This window comes from Suricata suricatta, chromosome 5 (assembly GCF_006229205.1).
Source record: "Suricata suricatta isolate VVHF042 chromosome 5, meerkat_22Aug2017_6uvM2_HiC, whole genome shotgun sequence".
Classification (NCBI taxonomy): domain Eukaryota; kingdom Metazoa; phylum Chordata; class Mammalia; order Carnivora; family Herpestidae; genus Suricata; species Suricata suricatta.
The window spans coordinates 78804204-78825398 of record NC_043704.1 but is presented as its reverse complement, the minus strand read 5'-3'; the positions used below and the strand labels follow the sequence as shown (position 1 = coordinate 78825398).

At 39.9% G+C, this 21195-nt stretch overlaps 1 protein-coding gene across 3 annotated transcripts in view; it reads left to right on the top strand.

Moving 5' to 3' along the window:
• LPP (LIM domain containing preferred translocation partner in lipoma) overlaps window positions 1–21195 on the top strand; it is a 662184-nt gene that overhangs the window by 147694 nt on the left and 493295 nt on the right. For all 3 annotated transcript variants that reach the window (XM_029939645.1, XM_029939646.1, XM_029939644.1), the window contains exon 3: window positions 21096–21159. The gene's annotated coding sequence lies outside the window, so the exon portion shown is untranslated. The remainder of the gene's footprint in view (window positions 1–21095; window positions 21160–21195) is intronic.

Below are 21195 nucleotides of genomic sequence, written 5' to 3'. Positions count from 1 at the left end.
CTTTGGCCATTTTCTCTAGATATCTGCTCATGTGCAGGAATAAGTCATCGACATGCTTCACATGACTTTTTCAGAGTATGTTCTTAACGTATTTATTTTTAAAGGCTACCCATACAATTTCCCCCAATCAGGTAAAACTGGGTGAAAAGATCTTTGTAAAAGATTAGCCCAGGAGAAAACATGTTTGAGTAGAATCAGAATATTAGAACTGATGGGTTAACAGACTTCATGCCCATGCTTTTTGTGGGTTTGGCTCCTGTGCTGAAGCTAAATCTTGTAGAGAGGATGAAGTAAAATGATAAAAACAGATGTGCTGGAGTTGTGGGGGAGGGTGCAGACCCAGGGGATGCCCAAAACCCTGCTGCTGGCTGCCTCCCCTCCTGATCTTATCCCATGTCTCATTTGAAAACCAATAGTTCAAAAACTCTCAGTGTTCAGATGAGAACGAAAACAAAAATGCAAAGAAGGCAAGTGATTCATTCAAAGTTACTCGGTGAATTAGAGCCATAACGTGGGACTACAACTCTGGCCTTCTGTTTCTGAATCTAGTGGTATTTCCAGGCACACAGGAAGCTTCCGGTACCTTGCTCCACTCTGTTTTTGGGTGGACCTGGGATTTGATTACCTCCCGCGGCAGGCCCAACAGTCCTTGCGAAGGCACACAGACCGCATATTTGCTGATCCCCAAGGGGAAAGCTGTGATTCAGACTTTGAGGTCTAAGAATTGCAGACTTAGTTTCTAGTCTCCCGATGAAACTGCTAATCTGGGTTCCAATGGTGTTTTTGCTACACGGACACCTGCCCACACAACATGATTAGAAATTATAATGATGATGACGATGAGTCTTCCAGGACACCCACGTTCTTTGCAAGATATTTCTGCTAATCGTCTCTACCAGAATCCATTGGAGAACTTTTTTTAGTTTTTTTTTTTTTTTAACTCCCCCCCTTTCTACGTCAAGTAAAAATACTAGTTTAATTCTGGTGTAGGTTAATGGTTTGTCTTCACCATTACTGGAGTGTCATTTTTTGGTACAGGGGACCCTGGAACCTTGGGTGCATGGGTGATTAAAAGCATCCCAGGCCCCAGATGTGAGGAGATTTGGGTTCAGATTTCGGCAGTGCCCCCAAATTTCCTGTAGAGATTACTTCCCTTCTTTCCCCTTTGCTTCCCCTTCTTTTAAAAAAAATTTTTTTATAATAGTTTATGGCCAAGTTGGTTTCCATATAACACCCAGTGCTCTTCCCCACAAGTGCCCTCCTCCATGACCATCACACCTCTTCTCCTTTCCCCCTCCTTCTTTAGCCCTCAGTTTGTTTTCAGTATTCAAGAGTCTCTCATGCTTCCCATCTGTTAAATGGGCATCCAATTCTGCTGTGCCTAATTCAGTAGAGTTATGGGAATCAAATGAGATACTGAGTAAGGAAATGCTTCAAAAACTCTACTCTGTAAACTGAGAGGGTTATTACTGAAGATCTTTTGCAATGTATCTTAGCTTCTTACAGTTTTGTTGAATGTACTGTAATCACTCATTGTGAGAACTCCGAAGGCAGTTCAGACAAAGGGGCAAAATAATGCCTAAAGTGTTATTGTATACCGGCTCTACCTTGAACCAGGAAACAGAGCTGCCATGAGGGAATGACACCGAGGGGAAAAGAGAGGATCCCGGGAACTGGGAATCTCAGTGGAGAAATAAAAGTAAAAATTGGAAGTGGGAGAGTTGAAGGCTAGAGCCTGGCTGTGCGGCAATGGAGCCGTGGTCTAAAGGTGATAAGAGACTTCCGGAAAATGCTGGCACTGGCTTTGGACCCTGCGTATCTGCAGTGTAGGGGGCCAGGAGGATGCACATAGAGGGTGCAGGGAAACCCACATCCTTCAAAGAGAGCCATGTCCAGGAAAGCCAGCCAGATGCCCCCCAAGGAGGCTGGAGACCGTTCCAGAGCCTCTTAGGGCCAGAAAGGTTCTTTGTCTCTGCCTTCTGTTATTGAGCATTGTACTTTGTTCATAGTACTTGCCTCTTTTTAAGAATTATTTTTGGCCTTGCTTTTTAATTTAAGGTCAGACTCTCTGAAGGAATGTTGAAGAGGGGTTCTGATAGCAAAGAGCCGAGTTGGGTAATTCTGTTTCTCTTTCTGGTTCCCCGTTTCCTCATCCCAAAAATGTTGATCTTCATGACTTGCTTTCTATAACACCCGCTACCTTTGATGAAAGGCAAACATTTATCAAAAGGAGGGTGAGGAAAAGTCCTGGTGAATATGTTGATATTTTTGTTATAGTGATAAGGGTTCAGGAAGGAGTAAAATGTTTCCAAAAGCCCTTTTCCTTGAGCAAGCAACTTTAGCTTGTAAAATGGGCTCAAATAACTTGAGCTTTTATTCTTGTCTGTCTGTCTATCTATCTATCTATCGATCGATCGATCGATCGATCGATCTATCTGTCCATCCATCTACCCACCCACCCTCCTAATTACCTATCTGTGCAATATGGTAGAATTTAATTTTTCTTATTCTTTGATCTTTGATTGGTTTGCTGAATCAGGTAAACTGAGTTGAAGAAACACTGACCTTTGAAAGAAAACTTTGGGGAGAAGAAAAAGGTATCATGATTCTTTGAAAAGGATTTTTCCCAGGCTAAGTTCTATAGCTTAACTGACACTTGGGATGGGAACTAAAAGGTCTGGATGTTGAATATCTGAAAACCCTGTGAATGTGTTGGCTAAGCTTTTTTTCTTTCTTCACCCAGATGGGGAAGACATTTTCCCCCCTAGTAAAACAGAGCCAGGATACTATTTGAAACCTTCAACCATTATTTGGGAAGATGATTCTCCATCTATTGCTTGTCCAAATATAAAAGAAACATTCTCAAAAATTAGCAAAAAACGTGAATTTTTCAATTACAATTTCTTTTTTGGCAACGTTGGCCTTTCTCATTCTATTTATTTATATAATAATTTAAAATCTTTAATTCAGCTAATTCCTAGCTTCCAGTGAACCTTTTAACTAATCAAATGCATTTGAAATATATTTTTTTAAATTTATTGCAAGAACAATAAAAAGCGACAAGTCATTTTACGTAATGTCTTTTCTTGTTGTTCAATGTTGTCAGCACTTTTCCTAAGAGAGTTTTGGTTTGGGTGCAAGCAGCCTGAGGGCATTCATCCCTAGCCGTGTTCACCAAGTTGCTATTGGTGAGTTACAAGAATAGTAACAAGGAATAGTAACTGGTAACAGAGTTTCTGTATAGCCTTCACTCATCTTCTTCTAATAGTAATATCTGACATAACCAGATACATCTATCAAGCTACGAGATTGCCATTGCCACAACACTAGTAATTAAACTACAAACGCCACTTACCAGTCAGATAAAATCACCCCCACTTCTGTCATGAAGGAGGAAGTATGGAGAGTGATGGAGGGAGAACTCTTTATCATTTTACAAGGGAACAGAATCTTCCATATCCATAGACCCAAACCAGAAGGTATGAACAGGTGGAGAATGGGGTCCTCACCTCTCTGTTTTGGTGGCTTTACCTATGAAGGCATTGTACATTTACTGTGTTTTTACATACCCTATTTATTCTCAGATGATGTACAGTGAGGCTGGAAAGGGAAATATTTACGGTTAGAGTTGGAAAGTGGACCTTGATTCAAACAGCAAAAGTTTGAGGGTAGAATTTCAGGTCCTTGTATGTGATGATATCAGCCTCCCAGTGGGTAGCGTGGCTAAGAGGCCATTTTATTGGTAGTAATCCTTGGTCTTATTTCGTTCTTTTCATCCTCATATACAGGGAGGAGCCATTTGCCTGCAGCATCCTGGAATGTTGTGATTGTGAGATTTAAGATGGAGAAAAATAATTGGCAATCTTAGATGGGTTGGGATGAGTCTGTGTATCTTGATGCCTGTCGTCAAACCTGTCTCTCTGTCTCCACCAAAGGTCTTGCTTTGTTCACTTACTGGGAGATGAAGGTTGAGGAGAGACTGGGGATGTGTTGTCATAGCCAGTAGCCAATGTGACCCCTGAGCACTTGAAATGTGGCTATACAAATACAAGTATTCTGTATATTTCATATATACTTGTAAACTAAATCTTTTTCTACTTATTTTATTATATTTTCTATTCTGCTAGGAACCTTTAGAATTGCGGGTGTGTCACATTAGATTTCTGTCCGTTGGTGGTTTGAGCCTGGGAAGAATATGGAACACAGTAAATTGACCTTGTGTTCTTCCCTGAGTTCTAATAATGTTGGCATTAAAGGGAAAAGCTTCAGCAGTCATAATTTTCATTAAAAAAATCTGATTCAGAAGAATTGGCTCATTTTATATTATTGCTTGGACTGGAGAAGAATCTGACATTTGGTATTTTCATAATTGAGAACATAACTTGCTGACTTAAAAAAAAATCACAACATTGTGTGCTTGGCCTTAGGTATCAGACGCTGAGCTCTTTGAAAATAGGGATTGTGTCCTTTCTCTTTCTGCCATCCTTTTCCCCCAAGCCACACATTAACTAGCACAGAGAAGGTGGTTAACTGGCATTTGTTGAGAAACAAAATAACTTTTAAGAAGGAGAAAACATTACGAGGCTAACCTGTACTTATGGTTGGAAGAGAGAAATGTGTACCTTTATAAGGCAGCCTTTTTCTTAAGTCAGCCGCCAGAATTAAAGAACATCGGTCCGAGTGTTTATTTACTTCTTGATTTGATTACCATTCTCATCAGGTGTCCCTGTCAGCTCTGCTTATGAAAGAAAATCTTTTCAAAATGCTTAACCTCAGCACCCCTCTGGGTAAGGGGAGACAGAAAATGATGCTGCTTACACATATTAATCCTCACCTTGTTCAGACAGTATATCTAAGGCCCAAAAGACTGGATTATTCTGATTTTCCCTTGTTTGATCCTTTCTAACATCTACGTATACTACAGAGGATGTGGGAATAATAATGAGAGATGAGTTTAAGCTTGGACTATATTAACATTTCATTTGCTATTTGTAAATTTTCTTCTCTTTCATAATGGGCCAGAGCCTGTGTGAACCTATGACTTACCATTCCATTAAGTCTTCCATTATGTCTTGTCCCCCAGTTCTTTCTTCTGTTGTCCCCCTGGTGAGAGGAAAGGCTTTGTTAGATATTATTTGGCCACAATCCTGTGCTGGGAAATTCAAGAGCTTTTGTGATTCCATGTTGGGCATGGCGCAGGTCCTAACTGATCCCTGAATCCAGCTTTGGTCAAAAACCTGTTGCAGTGGTTAGAGGCAAGCCTTGAAGAATCTACAGTGACGGTGTTGCTTACTATTCCTAGAAAAGAGCTCTTGAAAGAGCCCTTTTGGTTATATACAGCCTTCCTTCATATCTTATTTTATCTTTTTAATGTGTATTTTTGAGAGGGAAGGGAGGGTCAGAGAGAGAGAGGGAGACACAGAATCTGAAGCAGGATCTGGGTTCTGAGCTGTCAGCACAGAGCCCGACGCGGGGCTAGAACTCATGAACCAAGAGATCATGCCCTGAGCCTAAGTTGGACGCTTAACTGACTGAGCCACCCTGGTGCCCCAGTATACAGTCTTATTTCTAAGAAATACTTAAAGCTTTGCTGCTTCTGCAGAGCAGCATAGAAGGTGTTTCTTTTGGAAGCGTGTACAAGGCAGCTGCTATGGGTGGAAAAACGATTGGCCTTAGAGTCAGAAGGGCTGTGTTTACTTTCTGGTTCTTCTGTTTTCTAGTTGTTGGATTCTAGACGAATAACATATCATCTCTGAGCATTAGTTTCTTCGTCTATCCAAATTGGACGGTATCTGCTTACACATGGTTGTCATACTTTAATGTAAGAGGAGTACCTATTTTAGGGACCAATACTTCAGCTTTGTAAACACTAAATGAGTTGTTTTTTTCACCTACACCTTGTGATTTTGTTGGTGATAGACCAATAGCCATCTTTTGCCTTCATTTTGGAGGTGGGGAGGAGGGCATTTGGTAACTGTGTGGTAAATTCCACTGTAATTCTAGCTTTGAGAAAAAGAACAGGGAAAATGTGGTAAGCAATTGCTTCTAAAAACCTCGGACTAAAAGCACTTGATGGATTTGTGCTGGCTTCCCGGTAGACTCATCTCTGCACTGCCCGCATAGCACAATTAATAGTTATTACTCAAGAAGGAACAAATAAAAAAAAGTGAGAGCAGGCATAAAAACATCCTTTCATCTTCCTGACGATGGTCCCCTTTGTCAGGTCTGTGGAGCCATACCTGTGAATCATCCTGGGAAAGCACAGTGTGGGTGATTAGAAGGAAGATCTTGTGGCTCATTTCTTACCCACTTCCTGGGCTGGGGAAATGTCTCAGCTCGTCTTTCTTATCTACTGATGTCTTGTCAATATCCACTACCGTTCACCATGCATCTTCACAAACAAGGGCCTCTTTCTCACTCCAAAACATCGCTGTGTAGAGAGAGCCAGTTATTCTCTTTGCAGACAGAGTTGTAAAGAAAAAGCAGAATAAAGCTGAGAAGGCAAGAACGGGGCCATGGAAGAAGCACTAGAGTAGGGGGTATAGAACAGTGAGTCTGAGAAGGAACATAAAAATACACCACGGTTGTTTTACAAGGCTATGAAATGAGTCACAGTTCTGTTACAGACTAGCCACTTGACCTTGTGTACTTTATTCTTAGGATTCTAGAGTCCGCGAATCAAGTTTTGCCACTTGCAATCTTGAAACTCCTAAGGGAACCCTCACTTTGAGGATGGATGCCCCGAGTGGGCATCTGATTCTCCCCTTGTTTCAACTTCATAGGCAAAATGGAGGTTGAAGGAGATGGATCTTACAGTCTGTTCCTGTGTTTGAATTTGGCTGAAGCAGGGGTGAGTTGGGGCGAGCTACATAATGTCTCCGAGTATTAGGTCTGTCATCTGTGAGAGAGGAATAGGGTTGTTGTCGGAACTGGAGACCGGGCGTGCTATAATGTGCCTGGCACAGAATAAGCTCTCGGTTAAGGATGGAGATTGTTGTTGTTATTGTTCTTATTATTATCTGTCACCACAATCATTTCCTTGGCCCTATCTTATAGGGATAGACTTGTGGCCACAGGAAGTATTCATTGTGAAAGCGGTTTCACTAGAGAGATGGAAACTATCTGCACAGTGAACAGTACAATTAAAGAAAGCTCAAAATCAGTTCCACCATCTTTTTTATTTTCCATGGGTTATTTTTTATCAAGTCTTGGATTGTATTCTTGGTTTTTTTGCTACTTCTCTTGGGTTTTTCCCATCTTCTGTATTCCACCTGTTAGTACCCTAAGCCAAGCTCTCATTGCCTCCTGTTATCCTGGTGTTCTTGCCTCCAGACTCCCTTACAACCCAGGTTCTAGAGTGTGGTTCCTGGGCCTGCGGCACTGCCACCAAGCCTTGCAGCTTGTTGGAAATATGGCATCGCAAGCCCTGCTCCCCACCCACCCCTCGCCCCGAGACCTGCAGAGTCATGCTGTAGGGCCTTCGTCCAACTCATTTGCTCAAAGTACATGCTTAGCCAATGTTGTGTGTGTTCTGCCTCTGGAATATTTCCTGTTTCTGATCACTCCTAGTACCTCTTTGGTAAGAGGTGGTCGAGAGGGTAAGCATGGGGCTGCAGAAAAGCACTGGTGTAGGAGAATAGTGACTCAATCCAAGTCACCATCCATTGCCTTGACTATGACAATAGAGTCTCTGAAATGGTGATAATACTTTTATGATTTTCCTTTGTTGCCCTTCTCCACACCATGTGAAGAGATCTTATGAAATTGTTAATTGGATCATATCTCACCCCCTGCCATTCAGTGGCTTCCATGGTATCTAGAAGCATTCAGAAGACCTTTAGTAGCAATGTGAGTTGGGCTTCCTCATCTATCACTCCGTAAACACTTTACTTGTGAGGCTAAAAGCACGCTGACCTTCCTTTGATCCTGTGTATAAGCCAAGTTGGTTCCCACTTGACGTTCTTCTGATTCTGCATATGGCTGACTCGGAGTCTTCATTCTAGGCTCAGTACAAATGTCCTCTTCCGGAAGAGATCTTCCTGAACTTACAGCTAAAGTAGCACACCTGTCCCCTCCCCATTGCTTTTTCCTGTTACCTTGTTTTAAGTTCTATACAACACTTATGGTTCTTTGAAAGCATGGTTACCATGCCTTTGTTTACTTTTTGTATATCACAAACTCTTTTGGTGAGAGATATCTTAATTATAATAATGATGATGATGATTTGCTGAGTGCTCACTCCACACTAGGCACTGTGCATAGTACTCCCTAATGGATCAGTTCTTTTGGATTATTTCTTTCTCTTTAATGGATTATTTGTATCTTTGTCTTCCTCTTTCCTTAGGGTGTCAGTCAGCTCCCAAAATGGGGCAACGGTATCTATTTGTTGCCATTCTGTTCCTAGCCTATAGAGGACTGATGGCCACAGACATAGGAGTGGTGCTCCAGAAATGGTTATTTAGGATATGTGTGGCTCCAAGAAGATTATCAATGGGGAACAAGTCCATTTGGAGAAAAGAGAAAGAGTCTCTCATCCCCTATTCCAGGAGAAAATAGCCTTAAGTTCATCTTTATCTTTAGCTTAAGAGAAGGAGCAGGCTTTGGAATCTGTGTTGGGATTTGCTATATCAGCCTTGGGTACAGACAGACGCAGATCCTGACAGTCTGGGAATAGGGTTCTTAAGTGGTACCTTAATGAGAACAAGTCCTTGCGAAAGCCTTAAGTTTGGTGCGTAGTGTGGTTGGAAATACAGGGCCTAATGACTTTTATGTTCTTTGCGCGCACGCTGTCGATGTGCGTATGTGAGCCTTTTATTATTATGGACTCAGCCGGCAGTAACCATGGTGAGTAGACCCTATCACACAGCATTTTTCTGAGTCAGTTTAAAATGCTGACAATTAAATATACCGTACTCTTTTAAGCGATCCATCAGTCTCCCTTGTTGTCATGGTGACCGGAGTATATTTAGAAATGTGACAAGTACACTGAGTTCAATTGCACTTTTGCCAAAACATAGTTTTGCAGCTAAAATTGAATTTCCTGATTGAAGATCCAAGTGCTGTTAAGGGGGCATAATCGTTTCTATACATTATTCTGGAAGCATAACTTACATCATTCTATTAAATCAGCAGTTAAAAGTCTTATCAGGCTAGTAAGATACTGACACTTGAGTGGTTGTATGTAGAGTTGATGGAAGAAAGTAGAATAAAGGTGGCATGCTGTTTTTTCCTTTAAAAATGAAATTGAGCCTCACCAGTAACTAGTTTAATGGTTAATTCCTTTATATCTTTTTAAAGACATTGTAGGTAAGTATGGATGTATCTATTCCTCCAGATTATATTTTTAATTGAAAGAAATTTATTAAGTACCTCCTCTCTCCTACATGCAATCTATTCTTAGCAGCACAAGGGCATTTCTTTTTCTTTTGGTTTGACCTCAGATTGACAAGCATCCTTATTTTTCCCCAGACTTTTTCCTGCTGGGTTTTACATGGGGTAAAGAGATGACATAATATGACTTTTTGCTGAAACAAAGGAAAAGTAAAAGTCTCATCTCTTGTAGGATCTCTTGCTGAGAAGGATGTTGGGGAGGAATTGCTTGCTCTCTTGACCATAGAGTATTTGGAAACTTATGCAGTGCCTGGTCCTTATTATAAACCTGCTTTCATTCCTGACCACAGACAGTTTTTATTTTCTTCTTCTTTTTTTTTTTCTTTTCCTTTTGGGATGAGAAACAAGGAGTCCTGGACACTTTTGCCTCTGAGTTTTCAAGGAGCTGAATGTATCAGCAAGTGAGATAGATTTTGAGTCCCTGTATGGTTAAATTGTTTTTATTTCTTTCATGTACATGACCAACAATGGTAAGAGACATATTAGTTATAATAACAAGGTAAGATTTCCTGAGTTTTTAGTATATGCTAGGCATTGTGTGTAGTAAGATTTTTAATGGATTATTTCAGTGGAACTACACAATAATCTTCAGTTGTAGGTCTATTGGCATTCTTATTTCACATTAAAAAACAAACAAACAGGTTTAGAGAGATTCTATATTTTACCTAAGAGCATACTGAGGGCCACCTGGGTGGCTCAGTTGGTTGAGCATCTGACTTTTGATTTCAGCTCAGGTCCTGATCCTAGGGTCATGGGATCGAGCCCCGCATCGGGCTCTGTGCTGAGTGTGGAGCCTGCTTAGGATCCTGTCTCTCTCTCTCTGCCCCCTCCCCTGCTTGTGTTCTCTCTTTCTCTCTCAAAATAAAATAAAAATAAAGTAAAATACAATAAAAGAGTATACATACTCAAATAGTAGTTGAATCTGGATTTTGATCTAAGTGCTCTATTAACCCGTGCCTGCCCCACGGAAAGCTCACAATGGATATTTGTTACTAACAAATGGCCTACTCCATGGTGAATCACACAGATGTTTCAGTGTGTCCACATGTTCACTGGAGTGGGCTCTACCTAAAGGCAAACAGGTAGCAGGGTCTGAAAGGAGAGCTGAGCCACTCTGTGTCTTTCCTGATGGGTTAGAACCAAAAACAACTGGCCCTGGGCAGGAAGGGAGCCTACATGAGTCCCACCTGAGTGTAACGGTTTGGACTCAGGACCTCTCTACACTCCTCAGCGTGAGTTTTTGTTTATGTGAGCGAGAGCTAATGACATTCTTCTTAGAAATTAAAAGTGGGGCACCTGGGTGGCTTGGTCAGTTGAGCCTCTGACTCTTGATTTCAGCTCAGGTCATGATCTCACTGTTGTGGGATTGTGCCCCACATCAGACTCCACACTGAGCATGAAGCCTGCTAAGGATTCTCCCTCTTTCCCTCTGTTCCTCTTCCCTACTCAAATTCTTTCACGTGCCTTTGCTCTCTCCAAAGAAATACACATTAAAAAAAGAACTTAAAACAGAAATAAAAAAATGAATTTAAAGAAAACTATATGAAAATAAGTACATTTTCCAAAAGACACAAAAAAATAGTGAGAAAAATGACAATTTGTCACAACGTATGTTTTGATTAAAGTTTAGGTAGAAAATTCAGAAATAATTTATAAAAAGGATTGGAAAAGGAAGTAAAAAGGATATAATTATGGATTTTATTTTTTTGATATTACACTAAAACTCGACAAGTGATAGTTTTCTAATGTGAAATCTAAAATTGTATCCATACATTTCTTTATACTCTGTTGTCTTAAAATTCATTGGTCTTATACTCCATTTGAATCGCTCTCTATCTCTGTATAACACCATAGATTGCTCATTTGGAAAACATGGGTTCACTGAGTTATGCATATCTTTCAAATATTGATAAGTTTCGTTCCGTAACAACAGAAATCACATTCATTAATATCACCACTGCTTTCGTCAAAAACATACTTTAATTATTAGGAATATGTCAAGTATCCAATTGTAGATGCAAGGTTTTTCAAGTTCTGATTTTCACTTGAAAAGTGATTTTTGTCATTGGCAACAAATGCCATTAATTGTTTTCCTTGAAATGATGGGCTCTCTTGGTTTGTGTCTGACATCACCAAGTCTGAATGACCACAGTTCAGCAGTCATTCTTTCAAATAAAAATGATGTTCTCTGCAAGGAGCTGTTAGCTCAGCTCTCGATTCCAGCAATCTCACAGTTGCCTTTCTTACCACCATTGTAATGTGGGATTCAGCAGAAGATCTTCCTGCCTACTTTTCGTTTTGTCACACGGAATATTAAAAAGATATGCGCTCAAGCATTGAGTTTAATAAAGTTAATTTTTGGTGCATGGAGGACAGTTTTAAGTGAAACGAGCTCCGTGTTCCCTTTACTGTGGGGAAAAGTGATGGCTGTCAGTACATTGGGGGGCCACTGCTTGAGTCCTGTGAAGATGCTGGCCATTTTTACCCACTCTTGATTACTTTCTCATCATTGACGCAAATGTCAACATTGTGAAGAAGATGCATCATGTGCATTAACAGCCACTGATCTGCTCCTGTCCTTTGGCTTTTTTAGGCGAGCAGAGCTGAAAGTGACTTACCCTGCCTGGACCGCTGCTCTGGTTAGCAGCTGAGCTGGGGCAAGAATCCAGTTATCAGTGTATTCCTCTTTTTCTTTTGAGTTCCTGTACCAGTTTCCAGAATCTCAAGGTAGATGTTTCTGAGTTTCTTTTGTGAATATGTGATGCCAAATACATATAATTATTGTATTGATTTGGGAAGATTTCCCTATATTTTTGTTTGTTTCTTTATTAAGCCGTTTGCCTGTTTTCCACAGTCTGCTCACCACCGCTCCACGGCTTACTCTCCTGCTTTTCAATAGTGACCACTACTTGCCTTTTTTAAACAAAACAGGTTTTGTCTCTGCCAAGACCTGAGAGAAGTTGAAGGAGCAGTTGAGTGCCTGTTCGTTTTCTGGTTTAGAATTCCAGCCTTGTGGGGAAAACCAAGACTCCGGGACTTTGGGCTGAAGCAGCCACTTCCTTCTTCCTCTGGATTAGCTCGCAGTCACATACCCACAGGCAACTGCATACATACCCATGATCTTTACTGTCACAGCGAAGTCATCTCACTGGACTAGCCCCTGCCTCCCCACTTCTCTGTTAAAATTCTCTCCTTGATTTTTTTCCTTCCTGGGGGAGGGAGGTCGTCCAATACAAATTACCCTTTACCTTTGCTTTGGCTTGTGTTACTATTTTATGTGATCTGTTTTCTTCAATAAAAACTGCTCAGCCTGAGATTGTAATGGATGCTGAGAAAGGCCACTGAACCGGACCCAGATATCATGTATTCTCTTTCATACCTCTCTCCTGTTTTGAGTAGCTTTTGGGGCGTTGGGAATAGACAGGTTGCAGGGTTTGAAAATGAGTGAATCTGGCAGACTGTGAAAGTAGGCTTTCACACTCGCAAATGGATTGTTCTCCATTTTCAAATATGTTGAATGTTCTTTTGAACGATCTCATTTTTTCCCCGTTTCTCACCCAACATTTCATTGCTCTCTCCCACCTGTGAGATTTTTTTCTTAACTTTGTTTTCTAACATTCTTTTGCTTCTTCCTCCATGTCTGTTTTGATTACTCAAAAGTGAGGTCTGATTTGACCTTTGCTCACTTCTGTGAATCACCTCTTCTCTAAACTTAAGCCTTCGATGATTTCTTTCTTTCCGTAAAACTTAGTTTCCTGTGAACCATTTAGCTTTTTCTCTTTCTTTCTGAGACTTCTGGTTATGGCTTTGTCTAGCCATTTTTGAGGCTCCCAAACTGCCTCCCAGCTGTTCATTTTTAACTCTTCAAAATGTGTTTTCTGCCTTGTCTGAGCCTCTTGAGCATGGAGACTGTCTCGTGCTTGGCGCATCCTCGCCGCCCCATGGATGTGCTGCACGGATGTTATTTTTACCCAGGGGTCTCTTCTTCAAAGGCCATCCTTCAAATTTGTATCTGGAGCTCGGAGCTGTTGTTTGTGTCTCAGCATTGGGCAGCTAAATCTCTGAAACACAGAGCTGCAGTGGCCCATCTTCTAATGCCGACTCCCTCCCACTGCCAGGATGTTACACATGCCTTCCCTGACAGATGGCCATTGAGCCTCTACTTGGGCACTTCCAATTCTTTGTGAAGCAGTTGGTTCTACTGCTGGGCAGCATCGTGTTTAAAGTTCTCCTCTCCATTGCTTGGAAACTGGAGTTTTCACGGTTTTAGCCCTAAGAGTTCTAGTGATGCATACTTGGCACAAGTGTAACATGGCTTCTACAGGACCAGTCCCCAGATTCTCGAGGGTAGCTAAAATTCCTCCAGCTCCTTCCTTTCTTACTTCCTCTATCGTAGGACTTACACAGGTTTGGATGCTCATATTCTTTATCCCGTCCCTGTATCCATGTCACTTTCTAGATTTCCACCATGCCATTCACCTCTAAAGTTCTATTTCAAGTGCACTTCTTTATTAGATCCTGGGAACAGTGTGCGTTTGTGGGTCTGAAAGCTAGGATATACATAAGGAATAGAGTCAGTGGTGTTGTAAGAGCATTGTATGGTGATAAGTCGTAGCTACGTGTTAGCATGATTTGTAGAGTTGTCTAATCATTATGTAGTGTACTTGGAACTAATGTAACACTGTGTATCAACTGTACTTCAGTAATTAAAGAAAAATAGCTAGGATTTAAATTCTAGTACCATAACTTACTCGGTGGTTGAACTCAATCAGATTACTTACCTAATTGTTCTGAGCTTTGGTTTATTCAGATACAAAATGGATATAGTAATGACTTCTGAAATGACTTTCAAGAGTATTTTTCAGGATTCAAGTATGAAAAATGCTTAGCTTAGTTACAGGAAAATAGTGTGTTTAACAAATACTACTTTTACCTTGATTAACTTTTTGTCTTTGATCTTTCTGATGATTTAAAAAAATTTTTATTCCATATGGCTAACACACAGTGTTCTCTTAGTTTCAAGTGTACCAGGTAGCGATTCAGCAATTCTATACATTACTGAGCACTCCTCATGATGAGAGCACTCTTGATCCCTTTCACCTACTTCACCCATCCCCCAACCCACCTCCCTCTGGTAACCATCTATTTGTTCTCTATGGTTAAGAATCTGTTTCTTGTTCCTGGTGTGTCTCTTTTTCTCTTTGTTCATTTTTTTTTTTTAATGTCACATATGTGTGAAATTATATGGTATTTGTCTTTCAGTCACTTATTTCATTCAGCATTATACTCTCTACATCCATCCATGTTGTTGCAGATAGCAATATTTTGTCCTTTTTAAAGACTGAATGATATTCTATTGGGTGTATATATGTGTGTATGTATATACCACCTCTTCTTTATCCATTCATATATCTATAGACACCTGGACTGCTTCCATACTTTGGCTGTTGTAAATAATGCTGCACTAAACATAGGGGTACATATATCTTTTCAAATTAGTGCTTTCATATTCTTTGAGGTAAATACCCAGTAGTGGAGCTATTGGATCATATGATAATTCTGTTTTAATTTTTTGAGGAACTTTCGTACTGTTTTCTGTAGCTGCTGCACCAGTTTGCATTCCCACCAACGGTGCAAAAGGGTTCCTTATTCTCCACATCCTCACCAACACTTGTTGTGTCTTGTGTTTTTGATTTCCGCCATTTAGACTGGTGTGATGTAATATCTCATGATAGTTTTGATTTGCATTTCCCTGACCTTGTGTGATGCTGAGCATCTTTTCATGTGTGTGTGTTGGCCATCTGTAAGTCCTCTTTGGTGAAATGTTCATGTTTTCTGCCCACTTTTTCATTGGGTTGTTTGGGTTTATTTGGTGTTGATACAAGTTCTTCATATATTTTAGATTCTGACCCTGTATTAGATATGTCAATTGGGAGTATCTTCTCCCATTCAGTAGGTTGTCTTTTACTTTTTTATTGTTTCCAGTGATTTCTTTTTCCTTTTGTATATGTCTCTCTCTCTCTCTTTTCTTATCTTTCTCCAGTCTTCCCTTTTTAGATTTTATTCATACCTACAATCCTAAACAATAATAAAAAAAATCCTATGACTTCTTGATTCATATCCCCTTTTATTTTGTAAGTTTATCTAGAACTTAACATTTTTTTGACAAATACTATTTTTATGTACATGAATTTTCTCAACTCCTGACTACATCTTTACTTGTATATTCAGCTTCTATTATTCCTCCTGTGGAAAACATTTGTTCACCCCTTTAATGGGTCAGTGATGACTGGGTATTGCACGTTACTTAACTCCTCATTGAACCCCTCACTCAGTAACTTGTAGAGTTACTTGGTTGAATTATATATTTTTTAAATTAAATGTTCAATTAATGTCAATTCAAACAACATTTACCATGCACTTCTTACATGATATGCGTTGAGCTAGGTGCTCGAGGAATGACATAAAACTGTTTTAATTTATTGATGCATATATTCATTGAACATACTCTTGAGTCCTCAAGATCTGATTCTGGATTTGAGGTTCAAGAAGCTGAGTTACTAAGCAGGCTGTGTTTTAGCTTATGGGCAAGTAATAAATTGTATCATTTATCTTGAATGTATCATAGATAAGCTGCTATATAACGATTGCCACTTCAGATAGCTGTGAAATTAGATGATTAACTAGTTGTTACTTAACCTTCTAATTGCTGTATAAGTCTAATTACATGAAATAGAAGTTGGGGTTTTGATTTTTTACTTTGCTTTTCTGTTTGGAGTGTCATTGTAACTACTGTATTGTAAATGATGGAAAATAATTGCATATGTTAAAAAAATAAATTGTGTTATATTAAAAAAAATAAACATTAATTAAAAAAAAAGAAGCTGAGTTAAGCATGGGTGTCTCTCCTCAAGGCACACAAACAAACGTGATAAGACAGTGTATTAATTTTAGTGATTTAGGTATGGAACCAGACATTATGAGATGGGCTGCTTCACCAAACCTTTCTAGGATGGGAAAAGCTTCAGAGCAAATGACATACTTAAAGTCTGAGTAAGGGTCTTAAAGTCCCCTGGAGAGATAAGGCCTCTACCAGGGTTTAGATTGTGTTTGGGTTTTAAGCCAATTTTGTGAAACCTAACCGCTAAGTTCCACGTGTTACCCCCGACTCTCCTCTTCCCTCCAGTTGTATGCATGCAACATTTTTATACTTCTGTTTATTTTAGGGGCCTTCCAACCAACACAGTAACTGAAAGATAGATGTGAGGATCTTATAGGTTTGCTTTTGGGACCCAATTACTGCAACAGCGCCTATTTCCGCATTCTACAGTAGCAATAATAACATAAATACGTAGAAATAATCTCATGATAATATGATACATTATAAAGTATTTCTCAATCCATCATTTCATTAACTTCTTATAGAACAGCTTAGTGCTTGTGGGTTTCCTGAGTGTCTGAAACACTGCTCCTGATAAGAGTGCAAGAATAAGCACCGCATAGTCATGTGTGGAGGGTTTGCAAAGAGTTTTTCGCCATTTATTCCCAGAGGATCATGCTGTATTTTCTGATTTTAGTTAGATCACATGACCAGGTCTGTCCAGAATGAGGCATCTAGCAATGTGTCCCTTTACCACTCTCTGCCTCAGCCTTGTTACTTGCCAAATGGCAATATTGCTACTGTTACTAACAATAATACTAACGACCTCAGTGGATTGAGATGAAGACTCAAATCATTCCTCTGCGTGAGAGCATAATGTATATAGCTGGTCACAACTGTACATACAGAGAGCACCTTTTGGTTGACCAGATTGTCAACTACTTCACTCGAAACGAGTGGGACTTTCTCCAAGCGTTCTAAGGTAGCTTCATGTCTTACTCACTCCTGTTTAGTCCAAAGCGACTGCAGGCAAGGGATATATGTTCAATAAGCATTTGTTGATTGAATTTTATTATTTTTTTTAAAGTACTGACCTTCTAAAGTCCAGTGCTAGAAATTTGTAAGCTACTTTTATTTTTGCTTAGGATTCCTGAAGCCTCTCATTTAATTTCTAGATTATAAGTTCCATTGATAGAACCCTTATAAATATCACATTAAGAAGCTGAGCATTACCTTTGGGCCAAAGCAATTTACTTTTTAAAAATCTGATTAATTTCAACACAATCAGCCAGGATGTCAGAAGATCTCAGTGCCTCTGATAGATGCTGACAGGTGAGGAAATTAAAATCAGGGAGGGAAGCAATTAAATACTGGCAAACATTACTTTAATGAGACAACCAAATCATTCATAAGCTATGGAATATGTTGTATTCTTGATAAGTATCTTAGGGTGGCGGGTGAGTGAGTGCATTTAAAAATGTGCTGGAGTGCATTTAGAAATGCTCTTTGTACATGATCTGATGACGGGAGCAGAGGCCTTTCAATATTTGTTACCTAATGCCTTTGGCCCGGTCTAACATTTCAGTTGTTTTCAGAGACAGAATTTTTAATGATCATGTTAAAGATGATGACATTGTTTAATTTAAGTGAATCTAGTATATGATTTAGTTTTAACAAGGAAGTAATTTAATTTAACTAGATCTTACTAATCCTTTCACCCCACCTCTACCACTACCTAAAACTTTGGCAAATGCACAAAGTCCAGAAAAACTAAATTTTGCCCTTTTCACAAGTGGTTTAAGGAGAACTGTGATCAAGTCCTTTGAAGAGAGAAGCAAAATAAATAAATAAAAAATAAATAAATGCCATTTTATACAACTTCTAATACAAAAGACTTGGGAATTAGGGTGCTAAGAGCAGGACCCAGGCGCTCAATCCTCATTCAGCTCTTCTTTTCAGGATAACACCCACCTATCTGGAAAGGACATTTGGAACCACAGTGCTAACAAGCTACCTGTTAATTGCATTAATTTTCTTAGTTGGGGTTTTTACAAGATTCTGTCATGTTACACTCATTGGTCCTATAACACTTGTAAAATATCAAGTATTAAGAGGTATCTTTACATTGGCCATAGTGATTGTGATACCAGGTGGTTGGAATTTGTGTTCATAATATTAGGCTCATCTTTCTAGATTGTGTTGCTTACACATTGCCCTGGGGTACAGGCTTCGGTTTAGAAGGTACCTTGGTTTGTTGGAGCGGTTGTCTCTGCTCTCTTCATTTCACACAACCTCCCATTCCTTTCTGCCTTTTTTCCTTATTCCCCACCATATTTCTGTCCTCTCTTCTTTGTTGGCTTCGTTTGCCCTCCCCTGTATTTCCTGAAATAGAGTGTAAATTATCAGTGATTCTATACTCGCTCCAAATGAGCCTGGTGAGTCTTGCTTTTGCATATATTTAATTAATAGGTTGAGTTTTGTAAATTAAATGGTGAGTATACAGGTTTCTTTATTTTGGGTTGAAATTGCTTCTGAAAATGAGAACATTTTTCTTGAGAAAGGATGGGTGGTTTGACCAAGGATGCAGACTGCCGGGGTCTCGGTCAGTGCTCATAAATACAGAGGCGACTAAGGATAACTGGCTTTATTAGCAAGATGTTAGAGTGGGGTTTGTCGGTTGTGCAAGATGTCTTTCTGGGTCTAGTGGAGAACTCCACTGCACTAGGTAATACCCATGAGTTTACTGAGGACACATGACATTCAACCGTGTGAAGAGGGCTGGTGAACTTCTTAGCTAGGAGGTTTCAGCTTTTCTGCTGCCTAACGTGAGACTTATTGACGAGAAAGAATTCAGGGGCACTGGCTTCTGTTGTTTCTGTGGCTTGTGTTTTGACAGTTTGCCGAGAGGGCTGCAGCTCTGAAACGGCACTGGGGACACTGAGAAAGTCTTCATGGTAACCTTGCATCGAACACCCCTCTTGCCTCAGCTTGGTAATGTGTCATCTTCTGGTTAGACCACAGATGTGAAGGCTTTTCTGTCTCCTTTCACTTGCCAACGAAGGAGGACCCAATACTAAATGTGTTTTGGTGCTTCGACAATCGACTTGTAGATGGTATATGTTCCCAAATGGGAGGCAATGTCATGTAATAGAAGGGTCTTCATAGGTCTGGGTGTCAAGATTCGAGGTTATGTTTTTACCCGCTCCGTATTAACCATACGATCTTTAACGTTTGGCTTCCTTGTTGATGAACTTGGTAATAAGGATGATGAATGTTTTGATTTTGGTGACTTACGGCAAGAATTTCTTGCAGGGTATCCTATCAGCCATGTCCTATTCTTAATTCTATTTGAGTGCCAAATGAAAATGGGCTATATGAATAGAACTTCCCAGAAGTCTTCTACTTCTCAATAAATCTATCCATTGTATTCAGTTCCCTTTTCTTCTGTTGGAAACCCCATCTCTCTGAACCTAAGGGGCCAACTTTAGGCACAAGGCACGAGCTTTAAAATTATTTGAGATGGACCTGCAGGTCTTTTCACATTAAGTCGTATCTCTTGCTTTTTGGGGTTGAGAGGACACTTCATTTTTAAATTTTGATGTGTTGTCTTTGGAAACACATATTCTTTGTTGTTGTTGGAAGTGAGATAGATATAGATAAATATTGTGAGATAGATATAGATAAATATTGCGGTGTTTTAGAACTAGGTGTACGGATCAAAGAAATTCCCATCCCCAAGGTATTCTTTAGAATTGTGTGCTTATAATATCATCCTCTGATCAGATAAGCATGGGCTCATAGGAAGAAATATTAATGTTTTGTGTACCGTCGCTTTCCATTATTTACATATAGATAATAATAGAGGAAAATCTTCCCAGAAAAGTTGAACGGAGGTTTGGCTATGAAGTAGATATTTTAAGCCCCATTTACATATAAGGAAATTGACACTCAGAGAGTTTAAGTAACTTGCCCAAGCATATGGTTAAGAGGAAGACAAGTCTGACTGGCTCTAAATCCCATGTGTTTTTGCCGCTTTCTCATGTAAATTAAATAGCTGGTTTCATTTTATTATTCCCTCCTCCACCCAACCGAGTGGATAAAGTCAATGAGTTGTTTGTGTTTTCCCAACCTGATAGGCTAGGACAGACTAAGATGAAAGGAAGGGCCGGAAGCAGAACCAGCCCCCGAGGTCCACTTTTCTGCTGGTGTTGGGCAAACTAAAGGCAAAGAAAGGAAAAAAGCCCAAGGGAAAGGTCCCCCAGTGATATTCCTCGTCCACCTGTGAAGCAGCCCCTCAGCTGCGACGAGACTTTGCAGCCAAGAATGGAGCCCTTGCTTCTGCAGCATGGCCGGCGCTCGCTCACTCATTCTCTAGGGGAGCAAGATATAAAGGAAAGATCACTGGACCAACAGATGGAGCCCAGAAATACCAAACTTATACCCTGCTGGGTACCATACCCTGCTTGGTGCTGTACTGTGTAGTCTTGGGCAAGTTACCTGCTTTTCCCTAACTTCAGTTCCCACATCCGTAAAATGAAGACAATGATATTCATACACTATATGTTTGTGACGTTAATCATGAGAAATACACTAGTTCTCTTCTCCTTCTCTCTGTTCCTCCCAGAGATTCTGTTTCCCCACCTATGAAGTGAGTAGATGAATCTCTTCCTGCTTCTTCACTGGGTTGTTACAGAGTGAATTGAAATATTGAATGTGAAAGTATTTTGCAAAACAAGAAACTGCTATATAGATAGAAGAGTTTATGATCATTACTGATAAATATAGCTTAGTACTTAAGAGTAATGTTTACCTATTTCATTTACAGACACTAGCATTGCAGTTTGCCGAACCTTGCGTCCACTGACCATTTGAAGAGCTAGTTATCTGAGGTAAGAGAGGATCGGCATCTTCATATTTAACACGTG